Genomic DNA, 12,570 nt, shown 5'->3' with positions numbered 1-12,570 from the left:
TACCAAAGTAAGGTAGTAGAATCAATAAAATGATATCAAAAGAAACCATTCGAACTCAAGAGAATAAGTGAGCCAGTAAACTGGGGAAATGACCAATAAGAGTCAACATGCAGGAATATATCAAGTTCCACTTATGTTACCATTCACATCATTATGTGTTTCATTTACGAACTCAAGGTTTCCACAAGCCACTCAAAGGCAACAAAGATACAAAACAAGCCACTCACAGGTAACCAAAATACGAAACATGCCACCCACAGGAAACCAAAATACGAAACAAGCCACTCACAGGAAACCAAAATATGAAACAAGCCACTCACAGACAAATCAATCACTCGATACTCTGGGCTAGTAAACCACGAAGGCTAATCGTCCTCTGGACTAGCACAACAATAATCGTATCAATACGATAGGATCCATAATGGCTAATCATCCTCTGGACTAGAACAACTTGCCCATACAAGCCCAAACACAAACAAAATACAGATCATGGCATATTAAACGAACCAACAATCATGGCTTAGAGCCGAATTTCACTTCTTAAGTCAACATCTCAAGATAGAGGCATTTCAAGTCATAATCAATTTAGAAATCTTATTCAATTTTGTTATTCAATTTAATTTTCAAGAAACCAATTCAACAAGAAAACAAGTTTAAGGTCCAACCTTTAGAAAAATGAGTTCAATCATCCAATAATGGGTAAAATGAGTTTCACAAAGTAATATAGTTCGTATAAGGTTCGATGCGGGCTTGACCCTACACACACATGACCTTGTCTAAAAGAAATCATACTTAACTCCAAAAGAACTTCCACCAAACAAGAGATAATCATGTTCATATTCTAGAGGAAGATTTCAAGTCACAAACAATCATCCACACGTTTCAAACACGATAACATACTTTCAAAAGAAGAGTTTTGAAAAGTAGACATACTTCAAGAAAGATTTTGAAAATATAGACATACCTCAAATCTCGCTCAAACATACTTCCCAAGATTCAATAAACACACTACAATGGTTTTAGATGACAAAGATTAGAACTTGAATCATTTCTCGAAGTTTTCTTGGAATTTCGATAAGCCTTAAGTCTTGTTCTTGAATCTTATGAAAATCATTAGTGGATTCTAACAGTCACGACCCAACCGGAGGGCCATAAGGGGCACCCGGAGCTAACACACAGAGCACCTCTAAACACACATCTCATATTCATTTCTGGGTGAACCATAAAGATAGATCATGGATTCCTAATCTATAAGGATATATATATATATATATATATATATATATATATATATATATCACAATATAATGACACATCTCTATATAATCTTAAACAATTATGCCCATCGTCACCAGTCGACAAGGCTAGTAAAATATTGTATAACAATATGAATCGATAGGGTTATGAAACGTCCAACTGTACACATACGTCTACGAGCCTCTACATAGAATACTTGTGACCATCAAGACCAATATCAAATATACGACGACTCCAAAGTAAGTGGACTGCTCCTGAGAATCTGCTGATAAAGCACCTACGGATCAGGTCCGCCTACCTGTCTACCTGTGGGCATGAACGCAGCGTCCACAAGAAGGGACGTTAGTACGAATAATGTAGTGAGTATGTAAGGCATGAATAATAACATGATTAAAGCACGAAGAATAGCATAAGATAAAAGAACCATTTATATCTCATAATACCTTTTAATTCGTCATACTTATTTACCTTTTTTCTAGAAGAAACACTTCTAACATCCACATGCTTACATATGCAATAACGTACAGTACAATACAACATCGTACCCGGCCATATAGGCTCGGTATTATCCGTACCCGACCCTTTCAGGACTCGGTGGTATCCTTACCCGGCCCTTTCGGGACTCAGTCATATCCGTACCCAGCCCTTTCGGGACTCGATAGTATTCGCACCCGGCCCTTTCGAGACTCAGTAGTATCGGTACCCGGCCCTTACGGGACTCGGTGTCACACATGACTACATATATATATAAATATATACAAGAGTACCTAAATAAGGCACATCATCATCATTATTATTACCACCATATCTTTCTGTAGGGGATCAACTATCGTAAGATGAGATTAATAGTGTCGTGAGAGTATCAAGAACGATGAACCTGGATAGCACTAGAAATGGAATTATCATCATCGTTATATCTCAGCTCGAAGGAACAATTATTATGCGGTGAGATCAACAGCAATGAATAAAATCGAGAAAATCATGAAATAAGCTCAATAATCTCATAACAGCATTAAAATCATAAGCTTTGGAATTTAGAGAATTAAAATAATCATCATCATGTTCATCATAGAAAACATCTCTTCATAAGAAGCTTTTAAGAATCATGAACTTCTAACTTTTGGAAGTAAGAAGGTTATGAAAAATATGTATGGCATCATAACATAGGAATCATGCCTTTTGAAAGAAAGGGACTAGCCCTAACATATCTCTTCGGTCGCCTTAACCTTAACTATTTAACGCTTATCCTCCCAAGCTCGTAAATCTACATTCAAGAGAATTCGTATTATTGTTAGGCTTGTCGTCATATGCTTGTCTTAAGCCCTCAAATTAATTCATTTTAAAATCTGCCAAAATTCGGGCAGCATCTCTCCTATTTATGTCCCTAGCCCGAAATCACAATACCAACAAAAAAACAACAATAGCAATACTAATATCAATAACATCATCATCAATACCAAAATATTCCATAAAACGTCCCACACGATGTTTTTCAACATACAACCACAATATACACTTCCTTTCTTCCCAATCAAGGAGCGTAATCTCACCAACACACCAACAACATTAGATACTATCCATATACATGTAAATCATCCCAACCATATGGCCACAACATGCTCAAAACAATCCATAACACAACAACTACAACACAACACTTTATGATCTTTCCTCCCTAACTATTTTCACTTTTAAGACTTGCTAAACCTTCAAATCAACTCAACATAAGAGATAGGATGATGAACATACCTTATACTTCAAGAACTTTAGCCACAACAACTTTCTTCAAGACCAAACTTACCAAAACATCAAGTAGAAGCAAGAACAATCACCTTTCACGGACTAGTTTGGTGTAATCTTGTTAAATTCTTGATTTAATGGGCTATAAATGTTTGGAGGATGTGTTAGGAGATTTCTAGAACTCATGGGAGTGTAAAATACTGAAAGAATGGGGTTGATAGGGTCTTTATACTCCTTGAAAGTCGGTTCCACCAACTTTCCCAAGTGGAACCCGCGGAAGCCATTACGCAGTTTGGAGGGTCAACTTAAAAATGGCCATAACTCCTTACTCCGATATCATTTTGACGAGTGGTTTGTTGCGTTGGAAACTAGACTCGACAAACTTCATTTTAGGAATTTGAAACACCTTAAACTCCTAATATACCTGGAGATATACCCCTCCAAAATTGACCCAACATTCTGTCCAAAATTCTTCCAACATTTTTCCAAATTTTCGATAAACTTATTTCCTTCAATTTGCTTGGTCCCAGAATCTTCCGAATCTCTCCATACATGATATTTATCATTAATCATACTTGATAATGTTCATGTTCTTTGGTTCCAAGGTTGTCCTTCCTAGTTACGACTTATGAGATCGTAATTCATCCTATGCTTCATTGTTACATACTTCCCATGGCTTGTACCTCCCAAAACTTCACTGGTCATAAGTTTGGAGCGTAATTCATCCTATGCTTCATTCTCATGCTCTAAAAGTGCGAGGTGTAACATCATTCCCCACTTAGAAACATTCATCCTCGAATGTTGTAGCTCATGAGCTTACGATGCTATCATTAATTTCTTGAAATGGTTGTCCTCCGTTAGTTGCTGATCTCCATGCTCTTATACTATGGGCTTATTAGTATTCTTTCATATTCCCTTAACTCTCTGTCAAACTCACCCATTAATTTCATATCCTGATGTCCCCATGTATGTAACCGGTGGTCAACAGATATCCAGCTATCGTCCTGTTCTCATTAAGGTGGTCTCGGCTCATGATCGCTATGGCTCTCCACCGATCTTGTGAATATTCTTAATTGTTGTACTCTTTTTCCTTGCTTCTTATTTCTCTACTAGTGGAAAAACTCTCTTATTCAAATATTGCACTCTTCCTCGCTTGCTTCTTTAGTGCTATTTTAGATTATCCCTTTTTGTACTAGTTGACCTTATATACATGCCATATCATCTCCTTTTAATTTCTTGGTTGGACTCCTTAATTCCTTATAATATCATCATAGTTCCACCTATGGTAGTGCTCAGATGATTTGCAATGGCATTTCCTTCCTAGTGACTTATTATTCTCAGTGATTATTTTATTTCAGATTGTCCATCCAGACTTCATTTAAACACTAACCTCAACACAATCCCTTATATACGTGTATATAATACTTTCTTGTAACTAGATTGTACTCATAATATAGTAATAATCACAGTTCAAGCTAATTTACGACTCGGGATATCATCAAATTCATAGTTGAACTTTTCCTTCAATTTTTTATCCTCCCATCTTAACATAATTACAATATAACTCATAAACATGGGACTAAAATAAAATCTTACTTAATCATAATTTCCTTCCAATACGAGTATGCTTCCCTCCTTAAGTCCTTGGCTCTCTTATACCGGTGACTAATTGAGACTTCAAATAACCTCTATTCTTCTTCGGCTCCTTATCGTCGTCCTTGCACCATTCTGTTATCCATTTCGTCATGGAGATTGTTTATATGGTTCTATGTCATACACTCTCACAATTGATATAACCAGCGGCTTGGAATTTCATGACTTACAAAGTACTCCCTAATCTCAGGCAGCACTGCTGTCTTGCTATCCATAGGCACACTATCTTCCTTTCCTTTGAAGATTGTTGAACTTCCTTCAAATATTCCTTTTTTAAAGCTTTCATCTCTTCTAATGATACAAGTTCTTTTTAGTAGTCCCGATTGTCCATTATACTTATCCCTAGTCATATGTGGCCTTCCTCACTCCTTCTGCTAAACCTTAGAGTACTTTACTGCATATCTAAATGTACCTAAAATTTCTTCGGCGCGAGTGATTCGAGTAAGAGTCCGGAATGCAACGTACCGCATTGGCGAAACTCATTCTCCTTCTATATTTGTCTCATAATATACCTGCATTCAATCCATTCTCACTTTTCTTTAGCACACTCTTGGCATATCAGTTCATCTGGAAATTCAACTCTTTCATCTAATATATTTCCCTCTTTTGAACTTGGAAATATTGTAGCTCATCTTAGAACAGAATTTGTTCTTTCCCCCTTTTTAAAGGATGTTCTTATATATCCGTAACCTTTGAGTGTCAACCGTCTTTGATAGTCATCTGGACGACCTTAGAGATCCTTCAACTCCTCTATTCTTTATAATGCCGGAGTTCTTTTCATCGCATAGTTTAACTTACTTTCCTTTGTGCTAATTGAGTTCTTGTATCAAATCAAAATGTTTATACATATCGGATACAATTCAAATGCCTTCTTTATTGTATTTTCACTTCTACCTCTCATGACTAGTAGTCCCCTAGGTTAATGAATTAATGACGACACCGGAATTCGTTAGACTCCTTATGGAGTGCCCGACCTCCAGCCGTAATCTTCCTTCATAACTATCTTTTTACTAATATCCTTGAGATTCTTCTTGCTCTTAGTTCCCAATTCCGATTTATATCTATACTATACCATTAGGAGTTGATACTCTCTACCATTCATTCCTACGACTCACCCTTTCATTAGCTTAGCTCATATTGTCCTGTAATTCTCTTAACAACTTGTTTGTATCATAGTCATGAATCATAGTCCTTCTAATGCTCTGTCGATTCCTGTTCTTATCATGAAATCTTCACGAAGTATTATCCTTGCGTCAAGTCCTCATCTTCCCTCATAGTAATCTACAACTTGTTCGTATTTATACATCCCCCCCCCCCCCCCCCCCCGACGTTCATCTTATTTCCTTTATGATCGAATTTCTATACTCCTTATCAAGACTCTTATCCCATGTTACCGATGTGCCTCTTGTCCAGACTTGTTGGGTTATTATCCTTCCTCTTGTCCTTGATGGCTACACATTCACGACCCGACTAGGGGGCCATGATGGGTACCCGGAGCTGGATTCTGAGCACCACTCATTATGCTAGTCATCATACTTATCTTGGACAAATATAATCTCGAAGGCAACACCTGCATATATACATAAGCCCTCACGGCAACAAAAAATGATATACAAATGTACAATGTAGTCATCATGGGAAATCTACTACCCACACATACGCATCTACGTGCCTCTACTAGAGTACTGAGACATAAGGACGGGACAGAATCCCGTCATACCCATATATATACACAAAATAATATGACCATAAGTAGCACCTCCAGGGTAGTGGAGTGCTCCTGTGAATCCGTTGATAAACTCCTACGGGTCTGCACCGTCTCCCTGTCTACCTGTGGGCATTAACACAACGTCCAAAAAGATTAGGACGTCAGTATGAAAAATGTACTGAGTATGTAAGGTATCAACAATGAATAGCATCAAAGAATCCTGTCAAGGTCATTAACATCATAATAGCATCATATCATTATCATAGAATATATCTCATCTCTATCTCGTGGGAAACTGTTAATACTCTTTAGCTTTCATCTTTTGGAATGTAAGAAAATCACGGAAATTACCGAAAAGAAATCACTATATATATAAGAATCATGCCTTTGTAAGAAAAGGTACTAGCCTCACATACCTTTGTATCTCTTCAACTCTATCATCTAATTGCGTGCCTCACAAGCTTGTGATTCTACCTTCAAGGGAATTCATACTACGATTAGATAATTGACGACATATTTAAGCTTAAACTAGAGCAGATAAGAGCTAACGAAAATTAGGAAATATCCCCATTGTTTCAACCACTTCCTTCAACTGTAAGAATTCCCAACCATCCACAACAACACCCACAATATTCTAATCAATAACCTCTTTAAGCTAAGCATTATTCAAATCTCACAATTCCCCTTCAAGCATATCCATAAACATAATTATAATACAACATCATATGTCTTCCTCACATAACATTTCCTCAACGTCATTAGCATCAGCTATAACAAGATTATATTTATCTTATACTAAGAATCACGATTTACATTAACTTACTACCCAACATACCATTATTTCCATATTTAAGCTCATATTCTACTTTCTTCCATAATCCAAGTATTTCAACCCCTCAATATTCTCAATAACATGAAATAAACATAAACTCACCTTAATCATTTAGGAACAAGCCTTGAGTCAATCTACTCCATTAGAATGAAATCCCCCACTTGAATACCAAAGCAATTCTCACTCTTAACAAACCTAATAGGTTTCCTAGTGCATGAATCTCTTAATCTTTGCTTTTGATCTTAGTTTTTGTTATAGATTTGTTGTAGAAATAGAGGGAGGGTTTCGGAGAGTTCTAGAGAGATGTAGGATATGTTTCTGGGAGAAGAGTGGAATGGTCTTATATTTATAACGAAGGCTGGAAAATTCCAGATCCGCGGGTCGACGAGCAGGGTCGACTGTCGTCGACGTGTTGATGGTCCGTCGACATGCCCCGTCGAATCGCCACCTAAGATTCCTGATTGCAGAAACCTATCGACGGTGCCAGATGATGGCTCGTCGACGGTCGTCCTTTGGGCCGTCGACACTGACTAGTTTCAGCAATTTTTCTGAACTGCTCCGTTTTGCTCTGATTCTATTCGTTTCACTTCTAATTCCATCGTAATGTCAAAAATGCATAATTATACTCCTGTATATATACAATGTTAAATATCTCATATCCAAAACTCTGCAGATTACCAAACCAAAGGTACATACCGCCAATAAGCCAAAATATCCTTGCAACAAAACGGAAGGTGTAACATTCTTCCCCGCTTAAAAACATTCGTCCCCAAATGTTAAATTCTGGGGGGTTATACATAATTTTTGCCAGAGTTTCCCCTGTAATATGGCACTACCATCCTGTCGCAACAACCGATAATAACAACGCGTCACAGGGCTACAACACAATGGTAAGAAAATAGGGCCACACACGACCAAAAGCATGAAAGAAAGCATTACATGCCTTATGATAATGCTATCGCGTCTTGCACTTTTTCCGAGGGTGGAAACAATTGTAGATATTTGTATTTCATCTTTTCTTCTACTTCCCAAGTCATTTCTTCTCGGTTATTGTTTCTCCACAAGACCTTAACCAAGGCTACCTCTTTATTTCTAAGTCTCCGTACGATCTAATATAGCTATAGTTACCTCTTCATAAGCCAACTTTTCTATAACTTGAATATCATTAACAGGCACGATTCTAGCTGGATCTCAACACATTTGCGGAGCATTGACACATGAAAGACTGGGTGGACTGATTTAGGCTCTGGAGGTAAATCCAGTTCATAAGCTACTTGGCCCACCTTATGTACAATTTTATAAGGCCCAATATACCAGGGACTAAGTTTGCCCTTCTTGCCAAATATCATCACACCTTTCATCGGTGACACTTTTAGAAATACCCAATCATTAACTTGAAATTCTAAGTCTCGCCGACGGTTGTCCGTATAAGATTTATGGCGACTTTGGGCTGTCAATAATTGATCTCGGATAACCTTGATCTTTTCCACTGCTTGTTGAATCAACTCTGGGCCTATTAATTATATCTCTCCTACTTCAAACCACCCAATTGGGGATCTACACTTTGTTTCATATAGAGTTTCATAGGGGGGCCATTTGAATACTAGAATGATAACTGTTGTATGCAAACTCAATAAGAGGTAAGTGGTCATCTCAACTACCACCGAAATCTAGCACACATGCCTGTAACATATCTTCCAAAGTCTGAATAGTGCGTTCGTCTTGCCCATCAATTTGTGGGTGAAATTCTATGCTAAGTATTACCTGAGTATCCAAACTTTCTTGAAAGGACATCAAGAATTTAGCAGTAAATTGTGCTCTTCTATCTGTGATAATAGATATCGGGATACCATGAAGTCGCACGATCTCCTTAAAATACAACCTTGCATAATCTTCTACCAAATATGCGGTTCTAACTGGAAGAAAATGAGCTTATTTCGTGAGTTTGTCAACAATCACCCATATGGAGTCATATTTTCACCGAGAATGAGGCAAACCCACAATGAAATCCATGTTAATCACTTCCCATTTCCAGGTTGGAATTTCCATAGTTTGTAACAATCCTCTTGGCCTTTGATGCTCAATTTTCACTTGTTGGCAATTTGGACATTGAGCTACAAACTCTGCTATGTCTTTCTTCATTCAATCCCACCAATACATCAACTTGAGATCGTGATACATCCTTGTCGCTCCTGGGTGAATGGAATACCGAGAATAAAGAGCTTCTTCTAGAATCCGATGATGTAGTCCCGCAACATTTGGAACATCTAGCCTGTCTCGGTATCTAAGAAATCCATCTGTAGAAATTTCAAATGGCGCCTTCTCTTTCTCATGAAATGCATCCCTATAGTGACTCAGATGGGGATCTTCATATTGGCGGTCTCTCACCTCCACATCTAAGGATGAAACACTTGCGTTGTGAATACCAATTCCTACATTGCCTGAATCAATTAGACAAACTCCGAGGCTGGCTAACTGGTGAAGCTCACGGATCAATTCTTTCTTCTCCAGAGGAACTTCACATAAACTACCTATTGATTTGCAGCTAAGAGCGTAAGCCAGCGCATTTGCCTTTTCGGGGTGGTATAAAATACTCACATCATAATCTTTCAGTAGTTCTAACCACCGCTTCTGTCGAAGATTGATGTTATACTCCGCGTTTTCTGAGCATGAGCGTGAGACCTGCTTCCTTAAAAAATTGACAATCATGTTGTTGCTACATAATTTAAACTCACGTTGATAGTATTATATCCCGTATTTTTGTACGTCGGATTATTCGTAAGCCGAGGTGGGGTCCACACATCGATATTTTTTTGGGACATGCAACAAGTTATATGAATCACATATATGAAGTTAAACACAACCCAAGAAGGACCCTTGAGCCAAATCAAAGTGGAAGCCCTCCAAAAAAATAATTTTAAGTTACGTTTTTGGGTGATCTGACTTCGGGAGGCCATAACCCCATCGGTATTTGGGCATTTGGGAAAACTCCTAGAACGAAAGTTGTAGATAATTGAATTATCGTTCCAACCATAGGTCGTGGGTCCATAGGTGACATCGGGATAATGAGATACGGACGTTTTAAGGCAGAAAAGTCAGTGGGCTAGGCCCATGACGGGCCCAACCGGGTTAGGCCCATGACCCATGCCTATTTAAGTGAAATTTCAGCCCTTTCTCCTCATTTTTCAGACCAAGAGCACTAGAAAATTCTGGAAAGAGAGATAGAAGAGCCTTGGAGAGAAGAAAAACCAATTTTGACCAAAATCTGAGCCCCGAATCCCGAAGCCCATGAAGAGAAAAGTGTTTTACGCTGCGTTGTCTTCAATTTGAGCTAAAAATCAACCAAGGAGAAGAGTGATAACGTGGTGGATGCATGATTAAGGTATGAATAAGGTTCCTTTTAATTTTTAACGAGTTTATTAAGAGTTTTAACGGATTAGAGCGGAGGGAATAGCCTGATAAATTCGTTTGTTGGTGCTGTGAATTATGGAATGAGATTTGAAGAAACCTTTAGATGAAAATAAATATATTTAACTTGTAAAATATGGAGGATGTGGTTATTGATGTTGTTAGTGCGAATTTCATCTTCTTTATGGAAATAAAATTATTAAATAGTTATATCGCAAATTTGGTTGGTTGAGAAATTAAGAAAACAGTGCGCGGGCTGTTTTATGGCATCGTAGGTATTGGAAATGATGTTAATACTATTGGTAATGTTGTTGATGTTGTTGGTTGTTGAATTGGAATCTCGGGCTAGGCATATAAACATGGGAAATGCTGCCCGAATTTCGGCAAAATTTAAAAGGGGTTTTTATTAAAGTTTCTAGACGAACGTACGATGATGATCCTAATGATATTATGAATGATTCCATATGTAGAGTACGAGGCTACGAATAATTCTCAAGCGAGTTGCAAGGCGGGAAGTAAGTTGAAAGTCGAGAATCATCTTCCAAGTATGTAAGGCTTACCCTTTATTTCTTTTGGCATGTCCTAGAGCCAAATAAGGTATGATATGCACTTTGGGGTAACTCTATTCTTTGATTCCGAGCTTGTTACGATTCTTATTCACTTTTTGACATGAGCATACTTAGTATAGTCGAGTCTATTGCATGATTTAATAACAAGCAAAGTATAAAGAGTCCCTAACTTTCATAGGCGGTCTCAGATTGTTTTGAAATGTTCGTAAAGGTTTCCGTAATGAATAATGTCCACAACTTTCTTATACTAACTCGGATTTACCCGAAATGTGTTTATGATCCTTCAAGCGTCAATTAGTGTACTTATATATATTATGATATGATGATACGGGGGTGGTGGCCAGGATGGCATATGATGATTTCATTCACCGAGTCCCTCACTAGAGGGTCGGGACACGTTATGCATACCTGATATATGATGTTGACATGCATGATTTTCTTATCAAAAGGCAAGTGTATTGATGTTTTTAACAGTCATACTTGTTTCTGATAAATCTCCATTTTAGTTATGATCCTCTTTACTGTATTTCATGTCTTACATGCTCAGTACATATTCCGTACTGACCCCCTTTCTCCGGGGGCTGCGTTTCATGCCACGCATGTACACCCAGATGAGTAGAAGACATTGCTAAAAGATGTTCCAGCGGGATTGGCGAGTTCCATTTCTTTCCGGAGTGTTGCCGAGTCTGAGTATATATGTTATGATTCCTGATTGATGATAGAGACTTTGCAGACAGAGTCGCATGTATAGAATGTCAGTTTTGTAAGCGGCTCCACCAGCCGATGTGTCATTATGCATCATGTTACAAGTTTTATATGATTATAGATTTTACTTGACTTGAGAACGACGAAAAGGATGTCACTGAAAGCCCTTATTATGTATTTCATTTTGTTTGACATAACAGTCCAAAGCGATTATGTGTGTAGTAAGAGTCAGCGGGTTCGCTCGGCCCTAAGTAAGGGTCAGGTGCCCATCATACCCTATTAGGATTGGGGTGTGACAAAGTGGTATCAGAGCAGGTCGTCCTAGGAGTTGTCTGCAAAGTCGTGTCCAGTAGAGTCCTGTTTATGGGTGTGAAGCCGGCAACACTTATAAACAGGAGGCTGCAGGGCATCTAGGGATTGTTGATCTTCTTTCTGTCTTAGATCGTGCGATAGAGCCATGTCATAGGAAATGAGATTCCTTGCACTAACCTTTGATCTTAGCGGAAGTACAGTATCGACGGGAAAAAGTGAGTAGTGATATGGGAAGTCACAGAGGTAAGTCACTTCGTTGAGGTTACGTTATCAAAATGTATATTTATGATAATGGATCGGTCGACATAGAGGTAAACCAGTGTAAGTAAAAGTAGAGGAATTGATTAAATTTATTTCTTGGTGATGAATTCAGTCATAAGATTGTG

The sequence above is a fragment of the Lycium barbarum genome, chromosome 3, assembly GCF_019175385.1.
Source record: "Lycium barbarum isolate Lr01 chromosome 3, ASM1917538v2, whole genome shotgun sequence".
Classification (NCBI taxonomy): domain Eukaryota; kingdom Viridiplantae; phylum Streptophyta; class Magnoliopsida; order Solanales; family Solanaceae; genus Lycium; species Lycium barbarum.
The sequence above is the reverse complement of the archived record's forward strand: the minus strand, read 5'-3'. Positions refer to the sequence as shown.